The sequence below is a fragment of the Podarcis muralis genome, chromosome 14 (genome assembly GCF_964188315.1).
Source record: "Podarcis muralis chromosome 14, rPodMur119.hap1.1, whole genome shotgun sequence".
In the NCBI taxonomy this organism is placed as follows: domain Eukaryota; kingdom Metazoa; phylum Chordata; class Lepidosauria; order Squamata; family Lacertidae; genus Podarcis; species Podarcis muralis.
Window position 1 is genome coordinate 27,974,686 of NC_135668.1, and position 19,610 is coordinate 27,994,295.

Sequence of the window (19,610 nt, forward strand, 5' to 3'; positions counted from 1 at the left end):
AAACACAAAATTACATAACATAGGGGAGCTCTACCCATTGCAGGGATTTGAACCTCTGGCCTTCTGATCAGCAAGCCCAAGAGGCTCAGTGGTTTAGACCACAGCACCAACCGCATCCTATAGGAACAAAGGAAAACAGTAACCCCCATAACTATCACATCATAACCTGCAAGGCTTGCTCTGCCCCTTGCTATTGGTTCACCATGAGTTACCTTCATGAACAGGCAAAATATCAGGTCTTTTGTGGGGGAATTTCCTTCGGAACACAGAAAAGATCCAAGGGGAAAGAGGTAAGCCCCCTTTCCTAATTTCAGGCATCTACCCCGCTTTTGCTGATTTTTACGAACATTTAAAAAGATGGGAGACCCTATAACTAATCTACATCACCTTGTCTATAGATATTCCGTGCAAGTCTGTTTCACCTCATATGTTAACAAGGGTGAATAAACTGTTTCCTGACATCTCCAGAGGCTTTAAGGTTTTCTATGGATGCACAATGACATATGAATGAGGATGAGCAAATATGTCAATTTCGATTTCTCTCATTTTCTCATTTTTCCCAATCTTAAGTTTGGTTCTCCACATTTCCACACATCAGTTTTCGATTTGTTTTTTTTTAAAAAAAAGTCCCGTTGAAAACTCAGCAGCATTTTAGTGTGAATTTCTCATAAAGGGCACATTTTTCTATGAAATTCTGCCTGATATGCACAATTTCTGAGAACAGATTTCCTCTAATATAACACATATAACACAGATTTCCTCTAACATAACACATTAGATGTGCATTTTCATTGCACTTCGGCTGGAGAGGTGCATTGCAAAATTTGGGGAGGTGAGAATTCTGAAGGATGTCTTTGTTTTGGTTCACGTATTGTTTCGGAAAGAGTAAATAAGTTTGTCTTTTAAATGCAAACCTGATCAAATGTCTCCCAAATCCCAAAATGTGAGCGTCCCTAGAAAATCAGAAAGATTTTCTGAAAGACAAACCAACCTGATGATTTCTGACCAATGCAAGATAAAGATGGATTTAATTAGGACTTTCGCTTTTGTTTGCTGCTTTGCTTCATGGGGAAGTAGTCAAGCATGCAAGCCACCCACTCAACTGATACCTTGACATGCTGCAGCCCAAGAAAAAGGTAAGCGAGAGCTCAAGGACAAATTCCAGCTAGGCAAAAGCACTCCAGAAGGGTGTGAAGCAGGGCTGGTCTGTTGGCTGGAGGACAGTCCCAAGGGCCACATAGAGGGGTCCAGAGGGCCATATGTGGCCCTAGTGCAGGCTTCCTCAACCTCAGCCCTCCAGATGTTTTTGGCCTACAACTCCCATGATCCCTAGCTAGCAGGAGCAGTAGTCAGGGATGCTGGGAATTGTAGGTTTAAAACATCTGGAGGCCCGAGGTTGAGGAAGCCTGCCCTAGTGCCAGAGGTTCCCCACTGGTATGTGAAACGGATAATCTGACCCTAAATATAGAATTTAATGGGATAATCAGAAACACACCTCTGTGGAGGCTTTGGTGACATGCAAATGTTTGCAAATGTAAAAGTTAAAAAGCTGGTGATGAGTCAACTTAAAAAACACACACCTCACATTGGAGGCAGCCGTCATTTGCATCCCTCTGTTATTATAACTTTACCTTTTAGACGCTCCGCAGGGTGGGCCCAGAATCTCCTGACTTTTCTCCATTAAGAATGCAGCTTATTTTCAGATGAGCACACATTTGGCACAGCTCAAAGAGGAAGTGGGTGTGTAGCTTTCTCTGACATTAGCAATACATCCACGGCTAGTTTGCTTGACATCAAATGTAAACCTGAGTGGTCCCTCGAGCTCGCAGCTTGCCATAAATTATATAGCATTTTCCTGCTTGTATATTACCTTGCATTAAGCGATATACCAGTGAGTAAAGAATGCAAAGCATTTTGCAATGCCCATGAAAGATGCCTGCGCAGGGGAGGATGCTACATTGGGTTTAGTAGTCGGTTACCTACAAAGTTGCGAGATGACCAGGAAAAATACCTAACCTATTCTTGTCAGGGGCTGGCTAGATACTGAGGAGAGGAGTGGGCAGCGGGAGAAGTGGAGGTTGGAGGCTGACTTGGAAGAAGGGGTCAGTGAACTAGGGAAACCTGTAACAGCCAGGAGACGAGAGACAGAGGCAGGAGAAGGACAGTGGAGTACAGTCAAGGACTTCCACACCTCCTCCTCCTGCCTCCACCTTTCCTGCTCCACTGTCTCCCAGGATGAGAAGAGGATTGAAGCAGGAGGAGCAGAAACAGGTTACATGCAGGTAGAGTATTCACGTGCTTGCATGCAGCTCGGGTAGAGGACATACATAAGCTGCGGTCAAGGGTGAGGCCTCCCTGTTGCAGCAACTGCCTCATTGGGTGAACACCTAGGAGTACAGTGGTGCCTCGCAAGACGAAATTAATTCGTTCCGTGAGTTTTGTCGTCTTGCGATTTTTTTCGTCTTGCGAAGCACGGTGTCGGGAAAGTTTTGGAAAAGCTTAAAAAATCACCAAAGTCTTTAAAAACCTCAAAAAAGGCTACCACACCGCGTTCTATGAGTTGCTCCTCGAAGTCAAGTCGCAACTGTATTAACGGTGTTAAGAAAAAGGAAACAAACTTGCAAGACGTTTCCGTCTTGTGAAGCAAGCCCATAGGGAAAATTGTCTTGCGAAGCAGCTCAAAAAACAAAAAACCCTTTCGTCCAGCGAGTTTTTTGTCTTGTGAGGCATTCGTCTTGCGAGGTACCACTGTAGTTGAGAGACGTAGGACTGATGCACATGCATGTAAATGTCATAGCTGTCAACGTTTCCCTTTTTTTAAGGGAAATTCCCTTATTCCGAATAGGCTTCCTCGCAAGAAAAGGGAAAAGTTGACAGCTATGGTAAGTGTACTTTTGACAACAAAGAGTTGATTCCTCACTCTGGACATTCCATGCCTGACAGCGCCATGACAATTCTGATCCTGTGCCTTGGAAATCTCCTTAATCTGTAGAAATTGCCAGGTAAACATTTTCACAGGGAGGAGGTAAGCACCATGCAGTGCCGGATTTATGTATAGGCTAAGGGATGTGGGTGGTGCTGTGGGTTAAACCAGAGAGCCTAGGACTTGCTGATCAGAAGGTCGGTGGTTTGAATCCCCGCAATGGGGTGAGCTACCGTTGCTCGGTCCCTGCTCCTGCCAACCTAGCAGTTTGAAAGCATCTCAAGTAGATAAATAGGTACTGCTCTGGCGGGAAGGTAAACGGCGTTTCCGTGCGATGCTCTGGTTTGCCAGAAGCGGCTTAGTCATGCTGGCCACATGACCCAGAAGCTGTACGCCGGCTCCCTTGGCCAATAAAGTGAGATGAGCACCGCAACCCCAGAGTCGGCCACAACTGGACCTAATGGTCAGGGGTCCCTTTACCTTTAATTAGGCTGAAGCCTAGGGCCTCTAAATCGAGGAGGCCTCGCCAGCCTGTCTGCTCCCCAGTGCCGCAGTCTCCCCTCTCCCAAAATTGCAAACTCAATACTTCATGCGAGGGCAGGGCAACTTGGGCCTCTAAATCTAGGGGGCCTTCGCCCTGGCCAGGCACCATCGTGCGCAATATTGTGATGTCCCTTGTGTATCATCGTGCAACTTTGTGATGTCTCCACTGGATATTGAGGGAGTTCAGCCCACTCCTTAAAAACTGGGGGGAGGGCAAAGTTCCTCTGTCCCCAGGAGCCAGTGCCCCTGACTGGAGAGAATTGCAAAGTTTGCCTCCATGCTTCCTATGCGTCCGCAAGTGAACATCTGTTGCTGCTAGTATGCTTGCTGCAATGGAATTGGCATAATGGAGAAAGAGTCCAAGACAGGCCCCGGGTTCAGTGATTCAGCTCTATGATACCCCCCTGTCCAAATCCACACAGTTTCTCAGTAGTTTGTGGCTCATAGGACTGAGCAGCCCTGAAAGTGCCATTTAGACGTCACAGTTCAAGCATGGAAGTGCAATGGACCACACCAACTCACACCCCAGATGCTCACGGGTGTATATTCGCAACGATATGCGCAAACCCACACCTCCAGATGTGACGAAGGGCCAGAAGGTTGCCTGGCCTCCCGATTTCGATTTCTGCTTTCTGAGTTGCAAACTATTTGCCTTCATCTTGCAAGAGTTGGAAGGCGCAAACCGGACCCACCCTGTCATTAGCCGCCATAACTAACCCCACATTATGGAACTGGCAAAACAAACCGACTGCAGAGTAAATAGAGAGTAGGCTTGTTGATGACTGTGACGTGTCTCTCTTTAGGCAGGATCCCCATCCCACCCCGAAGCTCCTCAGTGCTCTCTCCCAGTGCCCTGCTGCTTCTCAGACCCGAACCCAGCAGCATGGAGCCCCATTTGTGCTGCCACCGATATGTGCCAACATCATCTGCATAGCACAGCATTTTGCAATGGCCTCTGCCATCTAGTGGCGTTACAGAGGTGGAGCTAGAGGAGCAATTACGAGAAATATATTTTAGCCTGTCATTCAATACTTTTGGTGCTTTTAACCAGAAACTGTGGCCATAATGACAACAAATCTCCTCACTTGTCTCCTATTCATTTGCTGCCAAATGAAGCAGACCTGTTTTGCCTATAGAAACTTGTGCCGTGAGCAATTTGTAAGCACACAAGCCATGAGGGCGCTCTCCTGTGCAAATCTCTTTGGGGGTGTATCCAACTAAATCATCCTGAGACTAGAAGTAAGAGGGGAAGAATATGACAATTTCAGGGTCTCTTCATTTCTCTCCTTCTTCAGTTCAGTCTGATTTAAAAACAAAAAAACCCTCATGAAAATTCATCAGTATTGTAGCACACATTGCACTTAATATGCACACTTTTATATGCAGTTTCCCCTAATAAACACTTTTTTGCAATCAATTTCACCAAATATAATGTCTTTATTGTAATTTCCACCAATGTATATATTTTATGCACACTTTGTCCTGGTAGATGCATTTTTGTATACTTCACTTGGTTGGAGAACTGCTCTGCAAAATTCAGAGAAGTGCCAATTTTGGTGGATAGCTGTGTTTTGCTTCGCATATTGTTTTGGAAAGTGCCAATTACATAGGCAGGTTCACTTTTAAAATGTAAACTGTATTCAATTTCTCCCCTTATTCCAATTCATCCAGGCTTTACTTTCCCCTGGCTTTTGACAATTGAGATGTGTGTTTTCGGGACCCACCCTGTCCCTGTGACTGTAATTTGATTTTAACACTGAATTTAATTTTTTTTCCACCTGCCCTAAAACCTGCAGGTGAAGGGCAGGTATTAAATTTCATCATCATAACACTTTTGTACGGTTTTTGGACAGAGAACTGAATTGCAAAATTCAGGGAAGTGAGCTTTCTGAAGGATGGTTCCATTTTGGCTGGTGTTATTGTTTTGGGGAGTGTGAATGAGGGAAGTTTGCTTTAAAATATGAACTGAACCTAATTTCTCCCTGATCCCTGGAATAGATCCATTGACATCAGTGGACTTAAGTTAATCAAGTCAATGGTCCTACTCTTGAGTAACCTATTCACATGAGCAGGAGCTGTGGAAGACTATGGTAGTATCCTTGTGGTGCTTCTTGCTTGCGCTGAACTTTATGATGAAAAGGCTCTTGCCTGTTTTTGCTAGAACAGGCGAACAAGCAGCTCTTCTTCCAGACAATGTACCCATTGCCAAGTGGTTTGCTTGTGCTCTGATCCGTTTCAAGCACTGTCAAATGCTTTTGTGGGTCATTCTGGAATGTTTGCGGTAATTTAGGATAAACTAGGAGTGGCTAGATCAGGGTGGATAACATTTTTTTTAGCCCAGGCTGCATTTCCTTGTGGGTATTTTCCAATCTTAAATTCAGTTTTCCACATTACTGTGGCAAGTTGTGATTTTTGTTTCTTTAAATAATACTCAGGAACTTCCATCAATATTTAGTGTGAATTTATCCTAATAAACACATTTTCCTAGGCAATTTTGCCTTGCACATTTCGCCCCAAGCATCCCCCTCTAATATAATGCATTATTTTCATTAATGATCAGAGCAGAAGCAATTGGTACATTGTCTGGAAAAACAATTGTTGTACCCCACCTTTGGACCTTAGGGTGAAGCGTGAGTAATAATTCGTAATAATAGTAGTAGTATTAGTAATAATTATAATTCACAAAATAACAATATTCAGAGATGGCTATGTTTGGTACATGTATTGGTTTGGAATGTGTGGGTTTGATAGGTTCAGCTTTAAAAGCAAACTCATTCGAATTTATCCCCTACCCCTACCTTGGAGTTCTGCTGCCAGTTGGTGTAGACTATACTGAGCTAGATGGACCCATTTGGAAATGATATTTTCCAAAGCTTCTTCCATGCTCTGCTTCTTATTTTCAGACCCCCATCTCACCGATATGGGGATAATAAATAGTTTTCGTGTGATTGTTTTATTGTTTATTTTAAGGATGGATGTTTATATTTTAATGTTTCAATGAAATAGTTTCAAAGTCTGTGCACTTGGTTTTTATACTCCGTAAATCGGTTAGAAGCTTATTTGTCATTCAGCAGAGCGAGGAAGAGGAAGAGGAAGAAGAAAGACCTACTTTGCAGGATTGCTGTAGGGTTTACTGAGATAAGGTAGGTGAAGCACTCTGAACTCTCCAGAGCTGTAAAGCAGAGACCTGTGGGAACTGCGTTGTGGGTATGGTTATAGAATCTCATTTCTGTATAAACAGAAAAATGGACAAAATAGAAACAGTATAAATTGCTACTTTAGCTTAAGTGTTACAAAGAAGAGCAGAACCCACCTCTCCTTGAGCCATACCATTTAGACCAGGCATCCCCCACCTGCGGCCCTCCAGATGTTTTGGCCTACAACTCCCATGATGCCTAGCTAACAGGACCAGTGGTCAGGGATGATGGGAATTGTAGTCCAAAACATCTGGAGGGCTGAAGGTTGGGGATGCCTGATTTAGACTGACTGGAATGGCCTGCAGAAGAAACAGGGGCTGCTTATTATGGGTTTGGCTACGAAGATCGTGGAATGTTCCGTCTCCACGGAGCATCCAGCTAAGTTGCACATTCTCTTGGTCAAAAAGTCAGCGCCTGGCAGCTTAAATTACAGCCCGTCTGAACATCTAAGGGGGTGTTTTTGAGAGTCCTGAAACTATATCACTTATCGGATTTTTGATGCAAAAAACCCCCTAGTCCTTCCAAGCCAAAACCATCACCCTTGACTCCTTTAACAGAGGGCCGGTATAGCAGAAATGAGTTCCCTTTTGGGCAGGGTCTGTCATTTTCATCTGGAGCACTCAGATTATAAGTGAGGGCCTGGGAGAGAGGAAAAGGCCTCACACATAATGGCAGGGTTGCTTTTTCCAAGAAATCCTATTTTCAGTTGCTGAGGGAAGGAGAGTCTTGGAATAAATTTTGCAGATCCTCATGAAGAAGTGAACCAGGCAAAATTTCCCTTGAAGGGAACTGGCCACCAGTCTCCAAGATTTACTCTGATTGGTATAATTCCTTGAACTAAAGTGGCTCACACACTCCACTGCATGCGTGGAGCTCATCCCTCGAGGGAGAGATCTGATTAACATGAGCAGTGGAGCCAGGAATCAGCCTCTTTCCTGTGAGGTGGATAGAGAAACGCTTCTCTCCCTCTCTCGTAACACGTACCGTAACTTGGGGACATCTAATGAAGCTGAATGTTGAAAGATTCAGGACACAGAAAGGGAATGACTTCTTCACACAGCACATAGTTAAACTGTGGTACTTGCTCCCACAAGAGGCAGTGATGACCAAAGAGGATGAGACGAATTCATGGAGGAGAGAGATAGCAATGGCGACTAGCCAGGATGGATATGGTCTGCCTCCGCTCTCAGAGGTAGTAGTGCTTTTGATACCCGTTGTTGGAAACAGCAATCTGGATGGCCAATGTGAGGACAGGACTAGATGGGCCCCATTAGACTTGAATCTTCTTATGTTCTTATGCCTATGGGGAGAGACTTATAATAGTCCCAATGAAAGAAGGAATATTTGACCTAGTCCCTGTTCCCTCCACATTATGCAGATACAACTTTTGACCTTCGAAGCCCTTCACCATCTGGGACCAACATCCCTGAAGGACCACCCATCTCCCCATGTTCAACAGGGATGTCCATATAATCTGAGCTGTAATGGGAAAGGACCCACCTGGTGGTAGAGGAGGAGGAGGAGGAGTTTGGACTTGATAACCCGCCTTTCACTCCCCTTAAGGAGTCTCAAAGCGACTAACATTCTCCTTTCCCTTCCTCCCCCACAACAAACACTCTGTGAGGTGAGTGGGGCTGAGAGACTTCAGAGAAGTGTGACTAGCCTAAGGTCACCCAGCAGCTGCATGTGGAGGAGCGGAGACGCGAACCCGGTTCACCAGATTACCACTACACCACACTGGCTGGCATGAACAGTTTTATTTGTAACAATGATGAGAGAGGCGCAGGTCAAAGGACGTCATTGGGTAAATGCAGGTGGCACCTGCAGTTGTCAAATGCTCTCCCAAGGAAGGCTTACCTGGGCCAATCTTGATGTCATCTTTTTATTTTTCCAAAATTCTTAGGCCTCTGTGAATTGTATTTACGCTATTTTGTATTTATTTCTGTTTTTATATTTTTATTTTGCATTGTGGTATTCTAATGGGGTTTTTCTTTTCTTTTCTTTTATCACATTTTTAACTTTCTGTAAGCCACCTACCAGCCAATCAATGACATATTTTAGATTATGTATTACTCACTTGATTCTCTACTCCCTTGGCTATCACCATAGCTCAGTGGTAGAGCATCTGCTTTACATGCAGATGGTCCCAGGTTCAATTCCCGGCTTCTCCAGGCAGGGCTGGGACTTGTCCCCCACCTAAAATCCCGGAGAGCCACTGCCAGTCAGTGCAGACAATGTTGAGCTTGAGGAACCCATTGTCTGACTTGATATATGGCAGTTCCCTATATTTCTATCTAATTAATTCTTTTAATGTTGGTTTTCCACCTTAACATAAAAAGCACCTGTTTTTCTACAGTTGCAACCTGTGTTGGCCAAAGGCCTGAAAAACTACCCTGAGCCTTCCACTCACATCAACCCAGATCTTATAGACCAGTGGTTCCCAAAGTGGGTGGTACTACCCCCTGAGGGTCAGTGGGATTACCTAGGGGGGCTCTTAAGAGGCAATGGGGTGACGGGGGGCTGGAGGTGCTGAATGACATTGTAAAGCTGGTAACACTGGATCAAGCTCACCAATTTTGTTGAATTAATCAAACTAAATGGCTTTAATTGGATTTTGAATAAATGTGAAATTATTTGCTACTGTTTCGAATTGTATTGTGTTATTATCTTCCTTAGTGGGTCAGGTTTTCTGATTTTACAGGGTGGGGTAGTGGGCAATGGGGATGAGCTTATAGAACCAAGAGGGCAGTGGCCACCCAAAATTTGGGAACCACTAATTTAGACAGGGGGGATGCAGGTGGCGCTGTGGGTTAAACCACAGAGCCTAGGACTTGCCGATCAGAAGGTTGGTGGTTCGAATCCCCGTGACGGGGTGAGCTCCCATTGCTTGGTCCCTGCTCCTACCAACCTAGCAGTTCGAAAGCATGTAAAAGTGCAAGTAGATAAATAGGTACCATTCTGGAGGGAAGGTAAACGGCGTTTCCGTGCGCTGCTCTGGTTCGCCAGAAGTGGCTTAGTCATGCTGGCCACATGACCCGGAAGCTGTAAAGCGAGATGAGCGCCGCAACCCCAGAGTCGGCCACGACTGGATCTAATGGTCAGGGGTCCCTTTATCTTTACCTTTACTTTAGACAAGCGAATGTTGGTTATTGTGTTCAGCCTTGGGAAAACCAGGGTAGGCAAATGAGTATAGCTGGCGAGACCATGCATGCCAGTTCTGTTCCCGGGCATCCCGCGGTTATAAAGGCAAGCATCTTTCGCCATTGCCCTCTTGCATCTCTCCCCGCGTTTCCACAATGCAATTAGAGGCATTTTGTTTTTGCAAGTGCTCCTCTGCTCCCAGCTATGTGGACCTCCAGCCCTGGGCCAGCCTGGCTGCTCAATAAGCAAGCAGATGCCCCGAGTGGCATCCTGCAGAACCCCAAACAATTGTGACGCCCAGGCCGAACCGCAACATGTCAAAAGTGAGGCTGTCGAAACACTGCCGAGGAGATTTGTGGCTGGAATCCCAGCCCACATGAGGTCATTTTCTGTTTGAGCTTAGCTCATTAGTCCAGGGGGCTTGTTGATACAGCCCGAAGTGCGGGTGACAAGTGTTGAATTAGACCCGGCCTGGCGGCCTGGCGCATACAGAGATCCATCATTGTCTCTCCCTGGGAACAGGACCATTAATTACGCCCAGGACTCAGGCCAAGATTTTTCCAGCCGGGTCTGTGTCTCTTGGAGGTCATTCCTGTTCTGCCATCATCCCATTTTTCTGACAGCAGAGTATTTAAGCAACACAAGAACAGTTTTATTTGTAACAATGATGGGAGAGGCGCAGGTCAAAGGACGTCATTAGGTAAATTCCTTTTCTTTTTCTCCAGCTGCGATTGAGTTGGCTGCCACCCAAAAGCCTCCATTGACAGCCCACCTTGGAAATCCTTTGTGTTTTGCCTCCTTTCTAAAAGGCCAAGCCGTGCAGCCTTATTATTATTATTATTATTATTATTATTATTATTATTACTACTATTATTGGTGCATTTATATCTTGCCTTTCTCCCAAGCTGGGATTTAAGGTGGCTTATGACATTTAATAACAACGTTATAAAATCCAGAGCGATGAAAACAAACCAGTTAAAAACAATAATTAAAATACATCAGAACACATTTAGAACCAGCAATTAAATACAGTTTGTGGCTGATTTGTGAGCACGATAATATTGATTGAAAATGCAGTCTGCCACGATGGCAGCCCCGTGATCAGCCTTATCTGCACCTTAGTTTCCAAAGGTCTGCCTGAACAGGAAGGTCTTAGCCTGTTGGCAAAAGTAAAACAAAGAGGGAGCCAGTCTGACCTCTCTTGGGAGGGAATTCCACAACACAGGAGCAGCCACAGAAAAGGCCCCGTGTCATGTGACCACCAACCATGCCCCTGATGTTGATAGGACCAAGAGAAGATGCTCCCCCAAGGAGGTTAGAAACAGGGCTGAAAAGGGGTGTGGTCTAGGCAGTGCTTTTTTTCCTTACAAAATGTTTAGGGGTACAGTGGTACCTTGGGTTAAGTACTTAATGCGTTCCGGAGGTCCGTACTTAACCTGAAACTGTTCTTAACCTGAAGCACCACTTTAGCTAATGGGGCCTCCTGCTGCTGCCGCGCCACCGGAGCACAATTTCTGTTCTCATCCTGAAGCAAAGTTCTTAACCTAAAGCACTATTTCTGGGTTAGCGGAGTCTGTAACCTGAAGCGTATGTAATCTGAAGCGTTTGTAACCCGAGGTACCACTGTACTGTCATTTTCCTACTCATATTGAAATACTGCCCCTCAATGAGGCCAAACTTAGATTCACATAGTGTTTAGGGGTATGTGTATCCCTGCATACCCCCAGAAAAAAAGCACTGGACCTAGGAGAGAGGGTGTGCCCAGGAAACAGTATTGAGGGCCAGGCAGAGAGGCCCCAAGGGCCATAGGTCTGAGATTCCCCAGCCTGGCTGTGGAACCTGCAACATAGCCAGGAATGGCGTTTTGTGTGAGGCAGGAGGAAGTTTGCAATCCCTTGGCATGGGCTGGGTAAGTTACGAGGGCCCTTTGCCAAAACTATGAGGCAAATGCAGATTGTGAGTTATCTTTCCCACCCCCAGTTTGGATACAGACTGAGTTTCTGTCCCGCTCAGAGAGAGAGGGAGGGCAGGACTCTTTTCACCCAGTGATTTGCATGGTAATTAATAGAGATTTTGCATTTCCCGTCAAATGCTAGAGAGCAACTGCGCCTCTTTACCCTCGGGGCCTAATGCTGTCCCACCAGAGGCTGGAGGAAGTCAGTATCAAAGGAGAAAGTGAAGGACCTTCTGCATATCAAGTCTCCGAATAACCTGATTTCCTTGAGGAGGGTTCATTTGACAGATGGGATAAAATTATGATAAATATTCCCTTGGTGGGAAAATATAATGAGGTTTGCGTAAGGGGAGGAGATAAGCGGTGTGGGATGTTTAGACAGGAAAGTAGGCAGGGCAGGGGGGGATGAGGGATAGGAAGGTTTACTAAATCAAAAATTCCAATTAGGACCCTAATTTATCTTAGCAGAATATAAAATAATTGGAGATGAGGCCTATATGTCCACCCAGATCCAAAAAAACAGTTCAGGACTGACACTAGCTAGGGGCTCCCCTAGATGACCTGTTTATTGAGCATCATTCATCCTGATCTGCTTGCACAAAGCTTTGGTGGAGGCTAGACTATGTCAAGACTTTACTGAGCACTGACATAAGAGGAACCCACTGGATCTGGCCAAGGGGGTGGAGGCCTCTAATCCAGTATCCTGCTCTCACAGTGGCCAACCAGATGCCCATTATGAGAAGCCCACAAGCAGAACAAACCAGATTCCCAGAAGGTGTGCACAAAAACACAAAGACTGGTGGGAAATCATCTACAATTTAGAGTATTGTGCATGAAAATTGCTGCATTTTTTTGGTGCTGGCTTTTAAAAAAAAAATCGCAAAAGGAGATGGAAATGTGATGAAAGGAAAAACAGAAATGGACTAGTTCGTCCCTCGCTATTATTCTGTGACTTTCTCAGCTGTTCTGGGCTAGAAGTCAACTTACTTCACCAGTGCAGATCCGTCTCTTTGCCTTTCCCTCTGTTTTAATTTATACTGAATACGACTCCGTAGTTCAAATAATGCTTCCTTTTTCCTTTTTTTTTTTTTAGTTATGTTTGTGCAGGTAATGATGATATAGTCTCATTTATGCAAGATTATCCTTTTATCACATTTCCAGACTCATTTATGAGGCTCATGTTTTTCCCTCGAGGGCATCATCAAGTGAGTTAAGTTGTACTATTTGCCTCCTGCGGTGAACTGGCAGGAACCTCCTTCATTGACTGATGAGGGCTTCTGCCTTTGCCAAATAGGGTCTGCGTGATGGATATTTTACTTGTGAATATTATAGCTAGAAATTAGCATGTTTATTGAGGAAAAATGTGTGTGTTTACATTCTGCTACCCATGGTTTTACCTTTTATGACCCAGATTGTTTAGCAGAAGATAAGCACAAATGACTTCCATTTTGATTTTCAAAGGGGGCAGGGAGAAAAGAAAAGAAATTAATGAAGTACTAGATATAGAATTTGCCTTAAGTAACGCTATAAGGCAGAAATATTCACTATCTGGCAGTAGGGTGAGGGGGCTTAATTCTTTAACTTTCATCAGAACGAAAGGATAAAACTGCCATTTGCTGAGTGGTAACTAACCACAGTGTGCTCATAGTTACTTGACAAGCTGGCTACATGCATTGTCCTGCCCCTTGGCTTGGGAAATTTAACCACAATTTCTGTGGCCAGTTGAAAACTGGGGGGAAAGGGGTGGAGGGTGGAAGGCGGAGTTAGGATTTATTCTCTTGGCTTGGCAAGAGGTTCCATAGGGCCTGGTGATAATGTGGCTGCAGGAATCCATGGGGCAGCTTTTGCCAAGCTGGTGCCCTCCAAATGTTTTGGACTACAATTCCCATCAGCCCCACCCACTAATGATGCTGGGCCTGATGGGAGTTGTAGCCCAGAACTCCAGAAAGGTGTCAGGCTGCTGAAGGCTGCTGTAGCAGCTTGCTTCTTCACAAATACTCATCTCTGTTTACCCATCGCTAGAACTGAAACATAGTTGTCAAGCATCCCTTATTTGGCGGGACAGTCCCTTATCCCAGCGCCATGTCCCGCTGCTGCCCCTTATTGATGATGCCCCTTAAATAAGCTACTGAAGGTAATGGGGCCCTTTCTATGTCCAGCTGTCCTTTGTCAACAACAAATTGTTGCTGTTTTTTGTGTTGAATATATGCTATATGGTAATTTATGGACCTAATAGCTATCTAAAGCCATTTGCATGCAACAAAATATGTATTTTATCAAAGTAATTGTTGATCCCTTATTTGGCTGCTGATCCCTTATTTTCGAGGCTGCTGGTCCCTTATTTTCAAATCTGTAAGTTGACAGACATGAACTGAAAGTAGACTGAAGATGAAGCGGCAAAGGGTTAATTTTCTGAAGGGTTGAGGCCCAAGAAAAAGAAAGGAAACAAGCACAGTTGCATTTGAAAGGAGAGGATCAGCCAAGGGAGGCACAAATTGACCAAAGCAGATCACCTTGGTACGGTGGCCCTGGTGGGTCTCAAAGTCTCAGACACACTAAGGACACAGATTCTACTAGGTTTGCCTTCCCCAGCTAGGTGCCCTCCAGCTGTTTCAGACTAAAAAATCCCATCAGCCCCAGCATCATATGGCTGTGCTGGCTGTTTTTGTAGTAAAAAAACATCTGGAAGGCACCAGTTCTCAAGCCACGGAGCTTCATGATAGCTGCCCAGCTGCCATCTTGCCTCTTTCCGTGTCTTTTTTCTTTCCTAACTTTCAGTAGCAAATTTATTCTGCGTGATCTCTGAGATAATATGAGGGTCTTCTCATTCGCACATCCAACTTGACCCCTGCTGCTGCCGTCACCAAGTGATGACTCCACAAGTGCAATGTCATCAAGCGATGAAGATCCCACGATACTCGGGAACAAAGGAAGCTGCCTTATAGTGAGTTAAATCAGTGGTCTGTCTAGCCCTGGATTATCTGCACTGTCTGGAAGCGGCTCTCCAGGATTGCAGACATAGATGCTGGGAATTGAAACTGGGACCTTCAGCATGCAAGGCAGATGCTCTACCACTGAGCTATGGGCCTTCCTCCTTGGCAAACACCCACTGAGCTCCACCACCCTTCCAATTAGAAAGAAAACGGAGACATATTGACTGTTGCTGACACCCAGTGTGACAAAAGTCCAAGTGTTGGTTTTTAGCCGCACCAGATGTCTAAAGGGCTCTTTCCTCAAAGTGTGTTTGTGACTTCCACCCACCCACCGCGATGCGTGCGCTCTCTCTCTCTCTCTCTCTCTTCCTCTCCCCCACTTTGCTTACCATGCTAATTTGATGCTCTGTTATTCTCTGGGGTGACATGGAGACAAATTTGACTCCAGCGTTACAATAACAAGTCATAAAAATTATGATTGCCAATATCTCGCAGGCACTGCCTCCTGAATAGTAAGATGAAGTGAATTAACAGCTTGAAAAATTGCCGGCGAGGGGAAGAGAGCAATGTTGTAAATGTTCGGATTATTTCCTCCGTGACAGGGCCGTGGTTTGTGGGCAGGCGGCTCAGAAAAGGGAGAGGGCTCCTGCTGAGCACCCACAAGAAACGTGGCTCCTGCTTCCATCTCTCAGCAAAAACAAGTGAAGTCCAAATCTCTTTGCTGTGAGGCAAGGGGGCAGGTGGAATCTCAGGCCCCGGGGACAGATACTGGACCTTTCAGACATGGCTACCTGGCATTCAGAACACTTCCTAGGCCACAACCTTCACTGGTGCTTTTTTGCTGCTTTTGCCTGACTGAAATGCAAGCTTGAACTCCCAAATGCCTCTGGTTACATGGATGGAAGATAGAGAGGGATGTGTGAGTGCCTGTAGAAATCAGTCTGCTGTACAATTTTGCATACATTGCCCCCACTTTTGCCTCTGGGCCTACCAACCACTGCTGCATGGCCGTCAGAAGTTTCCCAGAAGGGAAGGTAGCCCCCCCCCCAAGCTGAAAGATCCCCGTTCTAGAAGAATTGGAGGCATCTCCTTGGCCCATCACCACCACTGCATCCTGCTGAACATTTGGTAAGTGTTAAGTTGTGGGTGAACATATCAGACGACACAGCGATTCTTCAAGCAGCTCTTGTTTATTCACAGGCCAGAACAGAACTGAACTTAAGGGTTCAGCCAGCCTGCTTATATACAGCTCCACTAGAACGCAATAGTAAGTACTTTCTGTAACTATCCTATCACTGAACGTCACTTTCAATCCCTTATTTGCATATGTGGACCTGAGTGAAAACTATCTACAGTATCCCCCTCCTGGCCCAGGGTGGGAACTTCAGTACATAACAGTAAGCCCTTTCAAGTGTTCGGAGCATTATTTATTTGCTGTCCACACAACAACCCTATAAGGCAAGTCAGTATTATTATCCCCATGTTGCAGGTGGGAGAATGAGGGCTGAGGGAAGAGTGGCTTGCTCAAAACCAGCAAGTGGGCTGCAATACCTTGCAAAGTTCTTGAGCAGATCAAATGGGAGAAGGTGAAAAGAAGGACCAACCATGCATTATTATTATTTATTAATTAAATTTGTATACTGCCCTATACCTGTGGATCTCAGCAGGGTTCACAGGCATGACGCCAGAGATCCTTGGATGAAGGTTGCATTATATACCAGAGTAAGCAAATATCTCAGGGGGCATCCAGACTGTCACCATTTTCAGGTGGGATTTGATTGCAGACTGGAAAGTTCAAGTTGTGCAGTTCAAGTTGATTTGGTGCTCCTGCACAAAAATACCCACTCCCCTGCAAAACTGGTATTTTTTAATGATAAGGTTAGTAATGGGAAAATGCACTGGAAAGTGTGGGAAAACCCTTGCTTTGTCACAACCACCATCTAACCTCCCTGCAAACAAATCAGAATGAATGCTCAATAAATAGCTGGTGTCAGCAAACGGCTGTGTGCAAACTTTGTACAGACGAATTAGGTTGAATGCTCAATAAACAGGTTGTCTGGGAGGGAGTTTGGCCTGGTAGTCGATTTAGGAATATCAGTGCCAGAGCAGTGCAGGTCAGAGCATAAGAGGAGCCCTTCTAGGCACAGTCTAGGCCCAATAACTTGTTCTCACAATGGCCAACCAGATTCCCCAAAGTGAAGCCCGCAAGCAGGACCTGAGCATAAGAGCACTTTCCCATTCTGTGGTTTGCAGTAACTGATATTCAGAAGCACATGGACAGTGGAGGGAGGACATAGGTATCATGATCAGCAGCCATTGATAGCCTTCGCCTCCATGAATTTGTCTTACCCTCATCCAAGATGGCGGCCATCGCTGCCTCTTGCAAGAGCAAGCTAACAGTGGAAACTTATATGTAAGCTCAGTCTACAGCTCTCAAACCTTGTGCCTCTTGCTTACAGGACAAAAGCTGTGTCCCTTGTGCTGAGAGCCAAGAGACACCTCCCTCTATTTCCACATGAATTCACCCCCAGGAATCATTCTGGGAGCTATCCTGTGCTTGCAGAACATTACGTGTCAACAGAGCTGAACTTGAAAATAGGGAATACAATATAAAGGCATAAAATATTCATTCAGAAATTACAGATAACCACAAATTTTCTTGACTTTCTTTTTTTTTAATATGGTACAGCCAATATTGGCCATCCTTCAGTCAGGATGTCAGTGTTCACAGCAGGTCCTCTAGTCAGGTATTCGGAAAGCATGGCTTGGTATCAACTCGAGTTGCCCCCCCCCCTTTTACTGCACTTGCTTCTGTGGGGTTGTCCCCACCCAGAGCCAGGCGAGGGTCTTGCCTGCTGCTGCTGCTGCTCAACTACAATTCCTATGTGTGTGTGTGCCATTTTATTATTTTGCCTCAGGTGGCAAAATGTCTTGGGCCAGCCCTGGATGGACCAGTAGTCTGACTTGGTACAAGTTACCATATTTTTCGTCCCATAGGACGCTCCGTCCCATAGGACGCACCTAGTTTTTTTGGGGGGGAAATAAAGGGAAAATTTTTTCCCTTTATTTCCCCCCCAAAACCAGGTCGGGGAACAGCGGGATGGCGGCGCTGCACCTCCCCGCTGTCCCCCGAGCTTGTGGGGCTGGCCAATGTCTGCCCGAAGCACGGGGTGCTCTGCTTCAGGGCGCCCCGTGCGTGGGCGGCAGGCTGCTATCCGCAGCGTGGGGAGCCCTGCGGGAACTCCTGCGGGCTCCCCAGGCTTGCTGGTAGTTTCCTGAAGCCTGGAGAGCGAGAGGGGTCGGTGCGCACCGACCCCTCTCGCTCTCCAAGCTTCAGCAAAAGGACACACACAGATTTCCCCTTCATTTTTGGAGGGGGGAAAGTGCGTCCTATAGGGCGAAAAATACGGTAGTTCCCTATATTCCTATTTGCACTGATATTGCATACATGGAGCGGAGGGAGGGAGGCACGTGCTGCGATGCAGTTTTTGTTGCAGATGCTTTAATCTCTTCCACTGCTGCTTCCTTCCTGGAGCTGAGTCAGGTTCTGTTCAGTTGCACCTGTGCGACTTTGCAGTAACTTGCAAACTCTTCATTTCAGCAAATTACTCCGGCTAGAGCAATAGAAAAATACAGCTAACATGGGGGAAATAGAGTCTTCCTTAATTAAGTAGTTTTGCAATTAGTATTTGAGAGATGAGTTATGGACCTTTTGCCATCCTTGGAATCAAGCCACCAAGAAGATTCGCAAGAGCAAAGAAAAAATGTTAATTTGAGTGGCTGCTTGCTTGGGTTTCTTTTGCTTACTCCCCTTGCTCCCAACCTGCATGGTGTCTGTGACAAATGGCAACATAAAAAGGATGGTCTCTTGGGAACCCAAGCCCAAAGAAGGAGGCTGCTCAGTGCCTCTCTGTATGATTTACTGCTCTGGCTTGGCCTCCTTCCAGTCTGCCTCTGCAGCAGGGTTGTGCTCCAGCCATCTCTTTGCATCAAGGAAGAATAGATACCTCCTGAGATGGAAGCAAAATTACCTGTTCCTGGAGGAGCCTACCCTGCTGTCTCTCTGTATGAGTCACTGCTGTGGGCTGGCCTCCTTCTAGTCAGAACACTGACCCACAAGGGGTAAAATAGACTCCTCAAGGGGCAGATACCCTTCAACACTCTTGTCATAAAATGTTTTGCATCTAAATGTAGAATGCTTTCCCTTCATTTTTAAGAACGTTCTGACCAAATGATGTTTCTGGGCCTCCTTCAAAGTGCTGGATTTAACAATCTATATATATCTAAAAGATATCCCCTTATATAGCCTGAGATCCTCTTCAGAGGTTTCCTGCTAAGTGAAGTGAAAAGGTTTATTACCATGGACAGCGCCTGCCCTGCAGTGGCCCCTCAGGTTATAGACCATCCCCCATAGAGAGGCCCTCCTGGAGCCTTCTTTAGGGTCGCTTCAGCACCAAGTGAACACTTTTCTTCTGCAAGTCCTTTTTAAAAAATTGCTGTTTTTAGTGTTGTGAACCGCTGTTTCAAGCATATTTGCTACCTGCCCTTATTCTTCACTTTGACGGGAAACCTTTATGTTAGAATGTTGTGATTTTAATTGGATTTTATTGTTTTATGCTGTGAACAATGCTATCATTATAAAACGCTCAATATAAATGAGAGAAAGGGCCTTCTTGGTGGCTGCTCCCAGACTCTAACTCCCTGGAGAAGCTAGACTGGCTCCCTTCTGACATTCAGGAAACACTGGTTTAAAGTGACCAGGGGACGCCACCTCTCCTTCCGCACTTAGCCATGTAGAAAAGGAAGCTCTGGTACAGTGGTGCCCCGCAAGACGAAAAACCCGCTAGACGAAAGGGTTTTCCGTTTTTGAGTTGCTTCGCAAGACGATTTTCCCTATGGGCTTGCTTTGCAAGACGAAA

The 19,610-nt window shown here is 45.6% G+C and overlaps 1 non-coding gene across 1 annotated transcript; it reads left to right on the forward strand.

Moving 5' to 3' along the window:
- The first annotated feature begins 8,758 nt into the window (after nt 1–8,758).
- Nucleotides 8,759–8,834, forward strand: TRNAV-UAC (transfer RNA valine (anticodon UAC)). The gene has a single exon. It is a non-coding gene; the product is annotated as a tRNA-Val (tRNA).
- Nucleotides 8,835–19,610: the final 10,776 nt, after the last annotated feature.